Source organism: Loxodonta africana, chromosome 17 (assembly GCF_030014295.1).
Source record: "Loxodonta africana isolate mLoxAfr1 chromosome 17, mLoxAfr1.hap2, whole genome shotgun sequence".
NCBI lineage: Eukaryota > Metazoa > Chordata > Mammalia > Proboscidea > Elephantidae > Loxodonta > Loxodonta africana.
The window spans coordinates 12,778,806-12,795,652 of record NC_087358.1 but is presented as its reverse complement, the minus strand read 5'-3'; positions in this window follow the sequence as shown (position 1 = coordinate 12,795,652).

Here is a 16,847-nt window from a genome sequence, read left to right as displayed (position 1 = left end):
CTGCTACATGCACTGTGCTGGGTGCTGGAATTAGTGGGCCTGAGGTATCAAGATGGAAAACCTGGTGGTGTAATGGTTAAGAGCTACAGCTGCTAACCAAAAGGTCAGCAGTTCAAATCCACCAAGCGCTCCTTGGAAACACTAAGGGGCAGTTCTACTCAGTCCTATACGGTTGCTATGAGTCTGAATCGACTCGACAGCAATGGGTTTTTTTAGGTATCAAGATGGAGAGGAGGTAAGTTCAGCTGAAATTCATCCAATTATTGACACACTATGAAGGTCTTTATATTAGCTACTCCCACCTATACACAAAGTGAGTCAGAGTCAGTGGTATTGTAATTATTTTGCAAACAGCTGGGTTAGTAGGATCCACCCACACTGTACAAGGAAATTTCTACCCAATAATTAATGTACATGGTATGGTACAAGGCTAAATAAATCTTTGTGATGAGGGAGAGAAAGGACCATAAGCACTTAGTTTTCATAATCTTTGAGCCTTCACTGTTACCATTCGGTTTTATTCAAAAAGGTTTCCCAGGTTAGTTGTACAATATGTTTTACATGTCAGCAGCCAAACTGAGCTTAGTAGTGTGTGCATTTGGAGAAGGCAATAATCTAGAACACTTTAACCATCTACAGAAAAAGTCTGAAAGTACCTCCCCTATGAGAATTGGTGGTCTCTTGTTTATTTCCTGCTCAGGCAAGAGGAAGATAACATGAAAGCTGCAGTCACGCCCCTTTATTCAAGAGTCTCTTAGCTGGGTCACTGTCTGCTGCAGGAAATGCTAACGTTGGCTTCAGTCTGATTAGTTGTAGTGCTCAGAACCTAGAGGGGAGCAATGAGAGGGGGAAGCCGTAGGATCATTGTTTTTGTCCCAAGTACTTGCAGAGAGGAAATGCACAGCAGGTGATACATCAAAAAAGGGTAGGTCACCGATAAAGTATGGATCCAGGGGGAGCAAATCCGGAGCAGCCCTCCCTCGGCCCGCAGATCTAAAGCAGGAGAGTATGCCAGTGGAAGTGGTGCGAATTCATCTTTAAAATGGGAATTCATCTTTAAAATATCTGCAATACCCTGGCTTTCGTAGGATGAACCAGGCCCAAGGAGACCAACTTTCTTTTATTCTCCCTATAAATCAGTGTTTTCTGGCTGCTGTGCAGCAGGCAGTCTGAGGAGTGAATTCAGCACTAAAGGCCAAGTGTTTAAGCTGCTCCAGCAAGTATTTCATTGTGATTTGGATACTAGAGCAATGCCAGCAACTTTTCCTTGACTCAACTAAAAAAAAAAAAGAGAAGGGGTCTCAAAATCCAATGGCCTGCAGTGTAAATCAGGGTTCATTGAAGTCATGTCTTCTTAAAAGTTTTGGGGACTAGACAGGAACTTGCCTTTCCTCACTGAAATGCAACATCAGGAGAAAAACTTGATAGATTAGCACAGCAACGGACAGTTTTCTAAGTAACATCAAAATAGTATACATTTAGGTGCTATGCTTACCCTAACACCTCTCTGGGAAAGAGGTTTAAAAAAATTACCCTCTTAAAGAAAGGTTTAATCTGTTTTGTTGTTGTTTTAACGAGAAAATGCCTGACTTAGGAACTGACCTGAGAACGAACAGATCCCACACTGGTGTATCAACACAAGTTCTTAAGCAAAACCACAGCCTACTGCTATCTGGGTTAAAGACTGGTATGAGGAAGGGGCCGCTGGGTAGTGTCCCGTCATGCCCCAGACCTGTGCAGCCCGTCGGAACCACGTGCTTCTGCAGGTCACTGGTTTTTCTCACGCAGGTACCTGAAGCTTATTTGAACGGAAGCAGCCAGGCAATTTTTCTTCTCAGGAGGAGCAGATTCATGTGTAGAATAGTTCTAAAAGCAGCCGACTATCAACTGAGTTTGACATTTGAAACAAATATTAGAAATTGTTTTCTGGTTCTATTTACGGTTTCTTAAATAACATGCAGCGCTGGTAGTGAGCATCTTCTAGTAATCATAACAATTTCACAGGAAAGCCAGGAATGATAGTACAAACATCAGGTAAATTCTTTTCAAGTTTCCAGAAACTCCAAAATTCAAAGTCATAGATTTTTCAATTCTTGTAAGACGTGGCAAAGCACTAAATTGAAACTATTACCTAGGAGGGTATTGAAATCCCCAAAGAATTTTGATTCTATTTGAAATTATTTATTTATAGTCTAGCACAGTTTAAAAATGACTTTCTATATCGTTTCTACTATAAAAATTTGAGTTGTGTTTTGGCTTTGCCTTGGATTAGCTGTGTGACTTTGAGATAGGTGATTTATGAAGATGGATTAGATTATTTCTAAAGTCCCTTTTAGGTCTGATCTGACTTTTTATTTTTCCAATATATCTACAGTGTTCCCATCAAAACTGTCGGTGTTTGTGTAATGATTCTACCCAGAGCGCTAATGCTGTATTTGGGATATTGCAGATGCTAAAATCCATGAAGAAGGGAACTATTAAGCATTTACTGGTGCCTTCACACACAGTGAAACCTGCAAAAACTGGAAACTGTGTAAGCTAAAAACCTGTCAGAGAAGTAAAAATCAAATCTTTTCCACTAAAACAAGTGATAGAAAAGTGGTAAGACTGTACCCTGTCAAAGTTGGAAAACTTGTGAGACCCGGAGAAACGAGGCAGTCCCGTGAAGTTTCAGCTCTCACAGGTCTCCATTTAATCCAAACAACAAGCCTGTAGGATACTTATGCCTATAGAAATTGTGATTTAGGAAAATAAGAGACATTTCTAAGCTCAACCAGTCAGTAAGGGTCAAAGTCGGGAATCAGGAATTAAATTTAAGCTTTAATAATTCCACGAGTCCCTGGGTAGGACAAATGGCTAAGTCCACTGCTACTACCAAGAAGGTTGGCAGTTTGAACTCACCCAGAAGCGCTTCAGATGAAAGGCCCAGTGATCTGCTTTCAGAAGGTCACAACCATGAAAACCTTGTGGAGCACAGTTCTACACTCGTCCACCTGGAGTTGCCAGGAGTCAGAACTGACCGATGGCAATTCATGTGCGTGTATAGGCATAATTCCAAAGTCCACAAGCTTTGAGAAACACCTTGTTCTCCCCATCCACTGAGTTTCTCATGGAAGTGGGAAACATCTTTTTTCCATAGTTTGCTTTATGACAAAGGAGAATGTCAACAATGGCATTTGGCTAAGAGAAAGACTCTAAGCTCCTTGAAGGCAATAATGTTGTTGTTATTAGATGCTGTTGAGTCGGTTCTGATTCATAGCAACCCTACGCACAACAAAAGGAAACACTGCCAGGTCCTGTCCCTTTCTTACTGTCATTGCTATGCTTGAGCCCACTGTTGCAGCCACTGTGTCAATCCACCTCATTCTGGGTCTTCCTCTTTTCCACTGACCCTGTACTTTACCAGCATGATGTCCTTCTCCAGGATCTGGTCCCTCCTGACGACGTCTCCAAAGTATGTAAGACGCAGTCTAAGGAGCATTCCGGTTGTACTTTTTTGTCTCAACAGGGCCAATGATACCATCTCAAAAATTTTCAGTAAGCATTTTTTGGATAGATAAAATCAATTGTGTTATAAATTAATAAATAAACAAATGTCCTTAAAATCCATCTAAAGGTGAGCGAGTTCTCCAAAGACACATGATTTTCCTCCCTGAAAAATCAGATAATTTGATTATTCAGTGCTTAGTATTGATGACAAACGTTTCAAAATTTGCATCTCATTCTAGAAAATTATTTTATGACATTTAAAATAGAAAAATTCCTTGAATTGTACATGCCGGTATTTAAAATGCAGAATTTTAATGTAATAAGATATGTGCACTGAAATTCAACATACGAGAAGTTGCTGCTATAACTATCGTAAAATAAAATATATACCATCTTACTACATTTAAATTATCTGTAAATGTCTTGTGTAATTTATTAGCATCCAAGAAGCACTGTTTTCTTAGAAAATCTTCAAAATGACTGAACCCTTCATCCCAATTAACATCTCCACATGAACTACTTGGTCATTTAGCAAATACGAACCACTAATTTGCTGTAAGCATTGTTTCCTACACAACTCTTATATCTTTTCTATCTTGACTGAGGCATTTCTTGAAGTGGTTTTAGAAGAGAGATTACCAATCTCAGTTTTGAACCACTTGTCATGAAGTGAATTCCAAGATATGGAATTGTGTGTCAGAGTAGAACTGTGTTCAAAAGTGTTTTCAATGGTCAATTTTTGGAAATAGTTTGCCGGACCTTTCTTCTGAAGCATCTCTGGGTCCACTCAAACCTCCAATCTTTCATTTAGCAGATAAGCACAATAACTATTTGCACCATCCAGGGACTAGTTAAGATTACCACAATTCACATAAAACAGAGTTGTAAAATCACTTAAAACAAGATTAATTTTAATTCACTTTTTTAAAAAATATTTCCAAAAATCAGTTTTGGGCCATTGTAATATTAAGTGTTACAAAATCAAAAAATCTTAAAAAAAAAAAAAACTTTTACCAAAATATGGCAGAATATTTTAAATCACATTTTAAATCCATCTAACAAAACACAAATCTCGTCTTCAACTGCCTTTATTTAACTGGCTCAAAGCTCAGATTCTTCTCATGACATTGTTCCTGGCCAGGAGAAAATCATATTATAAAAATTTACAAACTAAAACTCTATGTCCAACAAGATATTAATCCAGTTTGAGGGTAAACCCAAAAATTTTTCAGCATTCACTTTCTCAAAAAGCTTTTGAAGGACGTAGGCCAAAATAAACAATGGTATGGATCCAAAGGCAGAAACACATGGAATACAGAAAACACGGGATTTCATCTAAGACAGATGTACAAGGAAGACCTAGTGAATAGTAAGAGAGATCTCAGAATGACAACTTCCCTTGGTTCTGATTGAAGTTTGTGTGAAGTCTGTGTGATACCTGTCTCCTGGGAGACAAACTAATAAGGTGAATACCTGATGAGTTTGCGTATATTGAGATAACATGTAGAGAACTGAGTGAGCAGGTGACAGCTTGGGAAAGAATAAATCTTAAGGTCATAGAAAACTAAAAAAAAAAAAAAAAAAATTAAAGCTAGATAACTATTTACTCATTGAAAATAAAATTTATACAAAAAATCAAGGTATTCTACTTGGCTGAACTATAAATAACATTTAAAAAAAATTTTTTTTTTATGTATATCAATGAAAATCCTGGTGGCGTTGTGGTTAAGAGCTATGGCTGCAAGCCAAAAAGGTCGGTGGTTCGAATCTACCAGGTGCTTCTTGGAAACTCTATGGGGCAGTTCTAATCTGTCCTATTAGGTCACTATAAGTCAGAATCGACTCAACAGCAACAGGTTTTTTTTTTTTTTTTTTTATGTATATCAACACAGAATATTAATCTAACCAAAACTGTGAAACAACTGGGCAGAAATGATGGGAGACGGGAGATGTGTGTGTAGTTGAGTGGAATCATCTTCCATGGTAAGAGGTCAATACATAATGCTTAAAACTGAAAAAACAAAGAGTAGACCTAGAAGCTTATTGTTTAATTATGGGCACGAATAGTAAAGCAAACAGGTTTTTAAAGAGTTGGGGAAAGACTGGCTGCCTCTGGAGAACAGGTTAGGTGGAATGACAAAAAGGTGATGCTGTTTTGAAAATAAATTTTTTGATATGTGCATCATAAGAAACAAAACTCAATTTAACAAAAAGACAATGATGACTTCATTTTCAGTAATGACAAATGTTGTTAGGTGCCATCAAGTTGGTTCCGACTCATAGAAACCCTGTGCACAACAGAACGAAACGCTGCTGTGTCCTGTGCCATCCTCACAATAGTTGCTATGTGATAAAAATTTTTCTCAGGCACACATACATATGTCATTCTCTCTGGAGCTTTTTTTTTTCTTTCATATCCCGTTTATCAAAAGTTTGCAGTATACTGAACACTCTCATGAGAGTTTTAAAATAGCTGAATATCTCATCTCCCACTAAATATGACCTGGGACTAGTGACTTAACCATAGGGGATCAATTTTCCACCTCTCTAAAAAGTATATGGAGCCCTGGTGGCATAGTGGTTAAGAGCTCGGCTGCTAATCAAAAAGTTGGCAGTTTGAATTCACCAGCGACTCCTTGGAAGCTTTGTGGGGCAGTTCTACTTTCTCTTATAGGGCTGCTATGAGTCCAGAATTGACTCGTTGACAACGGGTTTTGTTTTTGGTTTTAAAAAGTATATAGTTTGTCATTAGTTGATGTCTTAAGGCCCTTTCCAGAACATAAATCCTGTTTCATACTACCTCTGTCCAGTGTTGTCATTTTGTCAAAGGATAAGTTATAAGTTATATCAAAAATTGCCATATACCTACTCCTTCTTCCTGTTCCTCTCCTCTCCCTTTCTCCCAGATTTCTCTCTTCTCATTGTTATATGTGACTGTTGCCCCAACCAAGTGAACCAATTGAGATGGGAGCAAGTAAGTGCCAACACTGAGCTGGAAAACCATACCAGTACACTCTGCCTACAAATGTCACCAAAAATAAATACTTCGTTGAGAAACAATATGATAGATTAGTTGATAACTTGCAAACTTGGACTCTGGAAGTCAACTGCTTAGGTTCAAATCTCAGCTCCAGAACTGACTAGTTCTGTGATCCTTTCTCTCTGGTCCTAGTTCCTGATCTAAGTTGGGATTAATAACATTGCCTCCTAAAACCGCTGTGACCTGAAACAATTTGATGTATTTGAATAGGACAGTGTTCTGGAGCATAACTAAGACTCACGGTGTTACCTTTATTATTATTGACCTCAATGAATAAGTATTTGAGTACCATATGCCTGGGACCAAAGAACAGTTGGTTTTATGAGAAAGTACATACTCTACTATACATTAAAATAACACCTTCCTTTTTTTTTTTTCCTACTGCAGCTCTTTATTGTGGAAAGGGTGCATTGTTGTTTCAGGAAAGAATAATTTTTGTTATACTATGGTTGTAAGATTCTACGGTTATCACACATGGTTGCAGATACTTGGCTTTTGGTTAATCCATATCTAAAGTCACGAGAGTTCATGCATCTCCACTGGATGCCCGCCGAACGTGAGTTTATAGTGATGATATGATAATCCACTAGGCTCTGAATTTAGAATATTTGAGATTGCTTTTTCTTTTTTGTAGCTTCTTAAGCTTTCAGGATTTAATTGAACAGCTTTAAAGTAATGTGAATCTTGTAAACAAAATATTGACAAGGGGCAGGTAAGAGGATGCACAGAATTGATCATGTGCAACGTCAGCATGGTAGATGGCGTAACTCCTAGGCCATTTAAGGCATGTGGACAGTATACCTACAGAATCACGTATGAATTCTAGTTCGAGAATTGTAACAGCCTCCTGAAATATCTATCTACTTCCAATCTCTACTACATACACCTACCCTTAGAATTCTCTTAGGTACCTCTATGATCTAATCAATATCCTGTTTAAACATCTTCATTACCTCCCCATTGTCTATATGAAATGAATTTCACATGGTTGATACAGGAATCCAAGGCATAGCACAGAGTGAACTACACTTTCTTACAAGCACAGATCTGTGGCTTGGCTTAGCTTTGCAAGACACCACCAAAAGGGACTATGTAACTCTTCCCAAATATGTCCTACACAGGTCACTTCAATGCCTGTTCTTATGCTTTCTTCCATAATTTATCTACATATTCTACATAAAGACCCACCTGTGTATTTCCAAAATATACTAATTCTTTATTTTCTAAGTCAAGAAGCCTTGCTTGTTTTCCCCAAGCACCATGCAATTAATTTCTAATCACTGCTTTCCCTGTATTTTGTAACCACCTTTTAATGTTCCTCATATTCTATCATATACTATCTGCATAGTAGGATCATGGAGAACAGAAACTTACCTTATAGTTCTTTTTTTTTTTTAATCTTGCACAGAATTTGCTAAAGTGCTATACACTTGAAAGAGTTTAATACTCATTAAATTAAGTTGTACTGGTTGCTGTCATACTTACTCGAATTAACCCCCTTAAAATTAGTCACTGAAATTAATTTTCAAAGTTGTAAATCTGTCTCCCATTTTATGATATAAACATAAATAATTTTCTGATACCAAAAGCTTAGAAACCCACCAATTTTTAAGTTGATTTTAGAAGATACTCAAACCTCCATTCATTAACCACCACCCCCAAAATAGTGACTGGGAATCTATTTTATGTTTCAGTTATTGAACTAACACAAGGGATTGGATTATCAAATCAGAAGCACATGAACCTAGTGTGTAGTTTTCTATTACGTCTGTAACAAATAACCAAAAATTTAATGCATAAACAACACAAACATTAAAGCTCTAGAGGTCAGAAGTCTGAAAGGGGTGTCACTGAAATAAAAATTAAAATGTTGGCAGGGCTGCATTCCTTTTGGAGGCCCTAGGAGAGAATCCATATCCATAGCCATATCCTTGCCTTCCAGCTTCTAGGGGCCACCTACATTCCTTGGCTCTTGACTTCATTCCATGTCAAAGCCAGCGAAGTCAGTCTGAGTCCTGCTCGTGCTGCTACCTCCCTGGTTCTCCCTCTTCTGCCTCCCTCTTCCAATTACAAGGATCCCTAGGGATTACACTGAATTTACCAGATATTGCAAAATAATCTCCCCATCTCAAGGCCGGATGATTAGCAACTTTAATTCCATCTACAACCTTAATTCCCCTTTTGCTCTGTAACCAAACATATTCACAGATTCTGGGAATTAGGATGTGTACATCTTTGGGAGCCATTATTCTGCTACTGCAGTCTTCCCTCTTACCTCTAAGATTCACATAATAAGTCCAGACATTATAGGTTTGTTTTTTGTAAGTAATCCTAAAACAGTAATCCTAAATCCTGCGAAACACAATCTATTAATAAGTACTCTCTTCCTATCCAGTGTCCTTAGTTTATTTACCAGGAGGCCCGTGATAAGCATGGTCACAAGATTAAACTGCATTACCCACATTCTTTCCCTGGGAGGATCCTCCTGGTAACGGGGAGGAAAATGGATTACAAGCTTGCTACTTTAGGCCCTTTCTCCACAGTCACTACCCAAGGTGCTAATGCTAAAAAGGATACATACAAACAAAGATGGAATCTCTCTTCTTGAGTAGTCCATAGTATTAGTGGAAGTAGATGTGGAAATTAATAAGAAGAATAAGTGTGCTATGCTAAAGGAAAAAAAAAAAAAACTGAGATCAGTTCTGAAACAATGGAGAGCCTTTGAAAGATCTTTTAGTCAGATAGGATTTGGAAGTGGTCATGTATGGAGACAGGGTAAAAAACATTTAGAAAGCCACTACCTTAATATAAATTAAGCCTGATGAGTGCCCAAAAGAAGGCAGAGAGACTGAGTACAAAGAGAAGGAGGAAATATAAAAATTATTGAGGAAATAGAATATATCCTACTTGGTGAAGGCTGAATATGCCAGAGATTCTATGGTAGGGGAAGAGAAACAGAAATACATGCTAAAATGAAAGAAGCAGAGTGAACACAGCTGGGGAAAGTTAGAAAAGAATCCAGCGTTTCAAAGGTGTCATCTGAGTTGAATCTAGAGGCACACGTAAGAGCTATCAAGGACAAAAGAGAGGAAAAAAACAAGCATAAACTTGTAGGGAGTCTATTTTTTTATTATCACATCTTATTTATTTCCAAAAATCAATATTCATATTAGCCAAGAACTTTATTAACTTCTCACCTTCAAATAACTTAAATTAACCCCCACGACTAAATATGTATGACCGTAATGATATCTAAAAAAGATTGATCAGCTTTTGAAGGAGATTCTAACAGAAGAGTTTCAAATTTTTTAAAATAAAATACGTATAATTTTTGCTGCACAGTTGTAAGCACTTGATTAATGTTAGCTGTTTTTATTTATTTTTAATTATGAAATATTAACAATGTTGGAACACAAGTATTACTCTGAAAGATAATTACTCATTTAGATAGAATATATTATGTGTTTAAAAGCAGTCACATGGCTTATGCTCATGAAGGATTAACTGCTACAGGAATTGCCTTCTCACCATTAACAACTTGAAAACAGGACAAAAGACATGAAAAAAAAATGCTTTTCAGACATTAGTCAACAGGTGTTACAGGACTATTACCACTGAGCAAAGAGAAACAAAATAAACCCTATGATTATTCCCGTTTACTACATAGAGGCTGTTCCCAATTCCAATTTATGGACAGGAAAATCCAAACAAAGCCTGGCTGACTCACTTAGTTGAACAGAAAAAATGATGCTTGGAGAAGCTGAGGTGGTTAGAATTTGTGTGGCAGACTACAGAAGAAGAGGAGACACACAGAGAAAATTTTCCAGAGATTTATTTAGAGGTTTCCTTGTGTCTTTGGTTGAGTATTATAAATGCATACACTACCTGAAACCAGGGAAGAATATCAGAAGGAAATAAAAAAGTTGATTCTTGGAGCTCTTACTGATGTGTTCACATAAGCCAGAGTGGTGAGATTTTGTAATACATATGGCATTGGATAGAGTACACAAAAGGATCATGTCTTAAAAGTGAGACTAAATTAATTCTAGAGTAAATGTTGCTCTGGTCGCCATAGCAAACTTTCAAAAGGATCCAATTGATCTACATATTACTTAACTGTGTTGGAACAAAAGTCAACACTCTTAAAAGGAACACAACAAAATCCAGCATCCACCAATGTAAAATTCATAATATACAGCATCCAATCAAGAATTAGAGGGATGCTAAAAAGAAAAATAAGTATTAACCATAACCACAAGGAAAAAATCAACAAAAACATACCCATAAAGGATATAATAGAATGAAAATAAATACCTAGTATATATCTTGTAAATATGCTCAAATACATAAAGGAAACACGAATATAAAGAGGAAAGAAATGGGAAATGTAAGAAGAGCCCATTTGGAATATATAGGAAGGAATAAGTCAATATATAAAATGTAAAATGCGCTGGAATAACAAGAGATTAGACAATGCAGAAAGAACTATAAGCGAATATAACCCACTCCCATTGCCATCTAGTAGATTCCAAGTCAAAATGATCATATAGGACATAGTAGAACCACCCCCATAGCGTTTTCAAGGAGGGGCTGATGGATTTGGTCGGCAGTCTTCTATTACCTTAATAAAAAGCCGAGCTCTTAACCATTACACCCCCTTTCTATTTCTAAAAATAGAAATTATTCAACATGAAGCAAAAAGAGAAGATATACTTAAAAAAAAAAAGGAGATAAAGCAGAGTGACCCGTTGACCAATGGGAATACATCAAACCTAAAATATGTGTAATTGGATATCCAGAAGATGAAAAGGAGGAAGAAAAATATTTGAATAAATAAATTTTCCAGAATTGATGGAAATTATAAACTCAAATATCCGACAAGTTCAATGAACACCAAGCAGAAGAAATGTAAAGAAAACAACATCATATCATAATCAAATTCAAAAACTGGAGGTAAACAGAAAATCTTAAAAGGAGCCAGCGGAAAAGATATGTTACATACAAAGGAACAAAGAAAAGAATTACAACCGTCTTCTCAGAAATCATGAAGGCCAGAAAACAATGAAACAATTTCTTCAAAATCTTAGGAAAAAAAATGAAAGCATATAATTCTATAACCAGCAAATATGTCTTTCCAAAATAATGAAATAAAGACATTTTCAAATGAAAGAAAGCTGAGAAAATATACTTCCAGTATACATCCAGCTCAGCTGAACTATAATATGTATTTAAGGAAGTACTTCCTTAGAAGAAAAAAATAAAATAAAACCCCAGATGAAAGTTTGGATCCATACATAAGAATAAAAAGTTCTGAAATGGTATATATGTGAGTAAACATAAAAGACATTTTTGTTCATTAAGATAATTGACTTTCTAGAGCAGAAATAGTAACAGTGGATTGTGGGATTTGTGACATGTAGGATTAAAATCTATAACAAAGGAGGAAGGAGGGTAATCTTAGTTTCCTAGGGCTGTCATAACAAAATGCCACAAAGTGGGTGACTTTAAAGAACAGAAATGTATTGTCTCTGGAAGTCCTAACTCAGGGCATCAATGGAGCTGTGGTCTCTCTCTCTCTCTCTCTGCTCTGGGGAAGATCCTTCGTTGTCCTTTTCAGCTTTGGTAGCCTTGGGTATTTCTTGGCATTCCTCGACTAATAGATGGATCCTGATATGGTGTCTTTCCCCTGTGTGTGACTTTTTCTGTGATTGTTCTCCCATTTTATAACTCACCACTCAGAGTGATTTGGACCCAGCCTATTTCTGTGTGACCTTGTTGACTGATAACCTCTGAAAAAGAAAAACCTTTCTTTAGGAAATCCTAAACAAGGTCATACTCACAGATACAGAGGTTAAGACTAAAACGTATCTTGTGGGGGGGGATACTATTCAATCTATAACAAAAAAAAAAGGGAAATGGAATTATACTTTGTAAGATTCCTATATGATACATGAAGTGATTGATATTTGAATATAGACTACAAAAATGTAAAAATGAATCTTATAAATCTGAGCAATCACAAAAGATTAAATAAAGTTGTTTAGCAAATAATCTAATAATGGAGATGAATTTAAATAATAAGAAATACTCAATTACTATCAAAGGTGACAAGAAAAGAGGGAAATGGGAATAAATAACAGATGGAACAAACAGAAAATAATAGCAAGGTATAATATTTAAACCTAACTATATCAATACTTACATTAAATATGAAAAAATATATAAATGGTCCTAATATTCAGATAAAAGCCAGAGACTGTCATATTGGATATAAAACCAAGAACCAACTCTATGCTATCTCCGAAACACAAACTTTAAGTATAAAAACACAGATATATGAAAACTTCCAATCACCCCCACATGTCTGTCAGCTTGTTGTACTGTGGGGGCGTGTGTTGCTGTAATGCTGGAAGCTATGCCACTGGTATTCAGATACCAGGAGGGTCACCCACGGAGGACAGGTTTCAGCTGAGCCTTCAGACTAACATGACTAAGGAGAAGGACTCGGCAGTCTACTTCTGAAAAGCATTAGCCAATGAAAACCTTATGATTGGAAGAGATCCATATTTATGCCTATTCCCAAGAAAGGTGATCCAACCGAATGTAGAAATTATAGAACAATATCATTAATATCACACGCAAGCAAAATTCTGCTGAAGATCATTCAAAAACGGCTGCAGCAGTGTATCAACAGGGAACTGCCAGAAATTCAGGCCAGTTTCAGAAGAGGATGTGGAACCAGGGATATCATTGCTGATGTCAGGTGGATCCTGGCTGAAAGTGGAGAATACCAGAAGGATGTTTACCTGTGTTTTATTGATTATGCAAAGGCATTTGACTGTGTGGATCATAACAAACTATGTATAACACTGTGAAGAATGGGAATTCCAGAACACTTAATTGTACTCATGAGGAACCTTTACATAGATCAAGAGGCAGTCGTTCGGACAGAACAAAGGGATGCTGATTGGTTTAAAGTCAGAAGAGGTGTGCGTCAGGGTTGTATTCTTTCACCATACCTATTTAATCTGTATGCTGAACAAATAATACAAGAAGCTGGACTATATAAAGAAGAACGGGTCATCAGGATTGGAGGAAGACTCATTAACGATCTGCGTTACGCAGATGACACAACGTTGCTTGCTGAAAGTGAAGAGGACTTGAAGCACTTACTAATGAAGATCAAAGACCACAGCCTTCAGCATGGATTACACCTCAACATAAAACAAAAATCCACACAACTGGACCAATGAGCAACATCATGATAAACGGAGAAAAGATTGAAGTTGTCAAGGATTACATTTTACTTGGATCCGCAATCAACAGCCATGGAAGCAGCAGTCAAGAAATCAAAAGACGCATTGCATTGGGCAAATCTGCTGCAAAGGACCTCTTCAAAGTGTTGAAGAGCAAAGATGTCACCCTGAAGGCTAAGGTGCGCCTGACCCAAGCCATGGTATTTTCAATCGCATTATATGCATGTAAAAGCTGGACAATGAATAAGGAAGACCGAAGAAGAGTCGACGCCTTTGAATTGTGGTGTTGGCGAAGAATATTGAATATACCATGGACTGCCAAAAGAATGAACAAATCTGTCTCTGAAGAAGTACAGCCAGAACGCTCTTTAGAAGCAGGGATGGCAAGACTGCGTCTTACATACTTTGGACATGTTGTCAGGGGGGATCAGTCCCTGGAGAAGGACATTATGCTTGGCAGAGTACAGGGTCAGCGGAAAAGAGGAAGACCCTCAACAAGGTGGATTGACACAGTGGCTGCAACAATGAGCTCAAGCATAACAACAATTGTAAGGATGGCACAGGACTGAGCAGTGTTTCATTCTGTTGTGCGTAGGGTCGCTATGAGTCAGAACTGACGCGATGGCACCTAACAACAACAACAACATATGAAAACTAAAGGATGAAAGCCTTTGTTACACAAAAGCTGATCAAAAGAAAGTTGGAGTAATGATACTACTATCCTACAAGGAAGGACAAGCAAATCACTATTATCAGGGATGAAAACTTGTATTTTATAATGTGAAGAGGCCAATTAATCAAGAAAGCATAACATTCCTAAATTAGAAACTGATAGAACTGAAAAACTGGTAAATCCAAAATTATGTTTAGAGATTTGAACACACTTTTTGAATAATTAACTAACAAAACTAGTACAGAAAAAAAAAATCAGTGCAATATGTAAGACTTGAACAACAGCATTAACAACTTATAATAAATGATACTATAAAGTACTCTACCTAACAACAGCTGAATACCCACTCATTTCACATGCTTGAGGAACATTCAAGTCTAGCTAACATACAGGGTTATCAAACAAGTCTCAAATTTAAAAGAGTAGAATCATATAGAGTGTATTCCAGGAATTAAAACATAAATCAACCAAACTAAATTCTAGAAAGACACAAACTACCAAAAATGACTCAGAATAAATATGAATAGACCTGTAACAAGTAAATAGATCGAATTAGTTTAAAAAAAAAAGCGCCTACCCACAAAGAAGACAACAGATCCAGATGGCTTCATTGGTGAATTGTACCAAATATTTTAAGGAGAATCAACGGTAATTCTTCACAATCTTCCAAAAAATAGAAAAGGAACAATAGCCCAATTTACCCTCTGAGGCTCATATTAACTCTAATCCCAAACAAAAGAAATCACAAGAAAAGGAAACTATAAATCAATAATCATTATAAATATAGATGCAAAAAGTCTTAATAAAATTCCGGCAAATCATATTTAGGAGCATACAAAAAATTGTAAAACATTGCCAAGTGTGATTTATTCCAGAAATACAAGGCTGGCTTGACATCCAGAAATCAATTAATATAATACACCATATCAATGGAATAAAGTACAAAATCCCACTGTCATCTCAACACACACACAAAAATCATCTCATAAAATCCAATGCTCTCTCACAAGAAAAGCATCTTAAAAAACTGGAAATAGTTTTCTCGATTTGATGAAGCGCTTCTTAAAAAAAATGATGAAATACTAAATGTTTCCCCTTAAGGCCAGTACAAGGCAAGGATGTTCATTCTCTCCACTTTTATTCAACATCGCACTGGAAGTTCCAGCCTGGGAAACTGGACAAGAAAAGGAAATAAAAGGCAATTAGATTATAAGGGAAGACATAAATACCTCTCTAGGAGTAGACGAGCAAGACAACGAACAAGGAAGACCAGAGAAGTATTGATGCCTCTGAATTATGGTGTTGGAGAAGAATATTGAATATTCCATGGACTGCCAGAAGAATGAACAAAACTGTCTTGGAAGAAGGACAGCCAGAATGCTCCTTAGAAGCAAGGATGGTGAGACTTTGTCTCATATGTTTAGGACATGTTTTCCGGAGGGGCCAGCCCCAGGAGAGCAACATCATGCTTGGTAAAGCAGAGGGTCAGTGAAAAAGAGGAAGTTCTTCAACAAGATGAATTGACACAGCTGCTGCAAAAATGTACTCAAGCATAACCACGATTTTGAGGATGGTGCAGGACCCAGCAGTGTTTTGTTCAGTTGTACATAGGGTGGCCATGAGTTGGAAGTGACTTAGTGGCACCTAACAACAGCAACATGAGTAGACGACATGATTTTCTGTATGGAAAATTCCAAGAACTCCATTAAAAAAACTATTAAAATTAATAAGCAAATTCAGCAAGGTTGTAGAGTATAAGATGAATATACAAAAATCTATTGTATTTCTTTGCAATTAATACATAGCAATTAATTATCCAAAAATGAAATTAAGGAAATAATTCCATTTTCAATAGCAAGTGCATATATCATGTTTTATTTTACATGATAACATGTAAATCAGTAGGAAAGTATGATTTGAAACCAAAACAAGCAACCACTACACACCCACTAGAACAACCAAAATTAAAAGAGCTATGATACCTAGTATTACCAGGGACGTGGAAGAATCGGAATACACATTGCTTGTGGGAAAACAAAATGTCACATATATTTAAATAGCAATTTTATCATTTCTAAAGCTGAACATATATTTACCAACCTACAACCCCACTCCTAGATATTTACCAAGAGAAACAACCCTATGTACAACAGAACAAAACATTGCCCAGTCCTTCACCATCCTCATAACCATTGTTATGTTTGAGTCCATTGTTGCAAAAAAAAAAAAAAAAAAAGTGTTGTCAACCCTAACCTTTTTACCTGTGGTTATAATCCCATTCCAGAATGGGTTATCTTTGTTATGTTAATGAGGCGGGATTTGTGTAGGGTGTTTCTTGAGTAGATCTCTTGAGATACAAGAGAAATCACAACAAGTGAGAAGAGGAGAG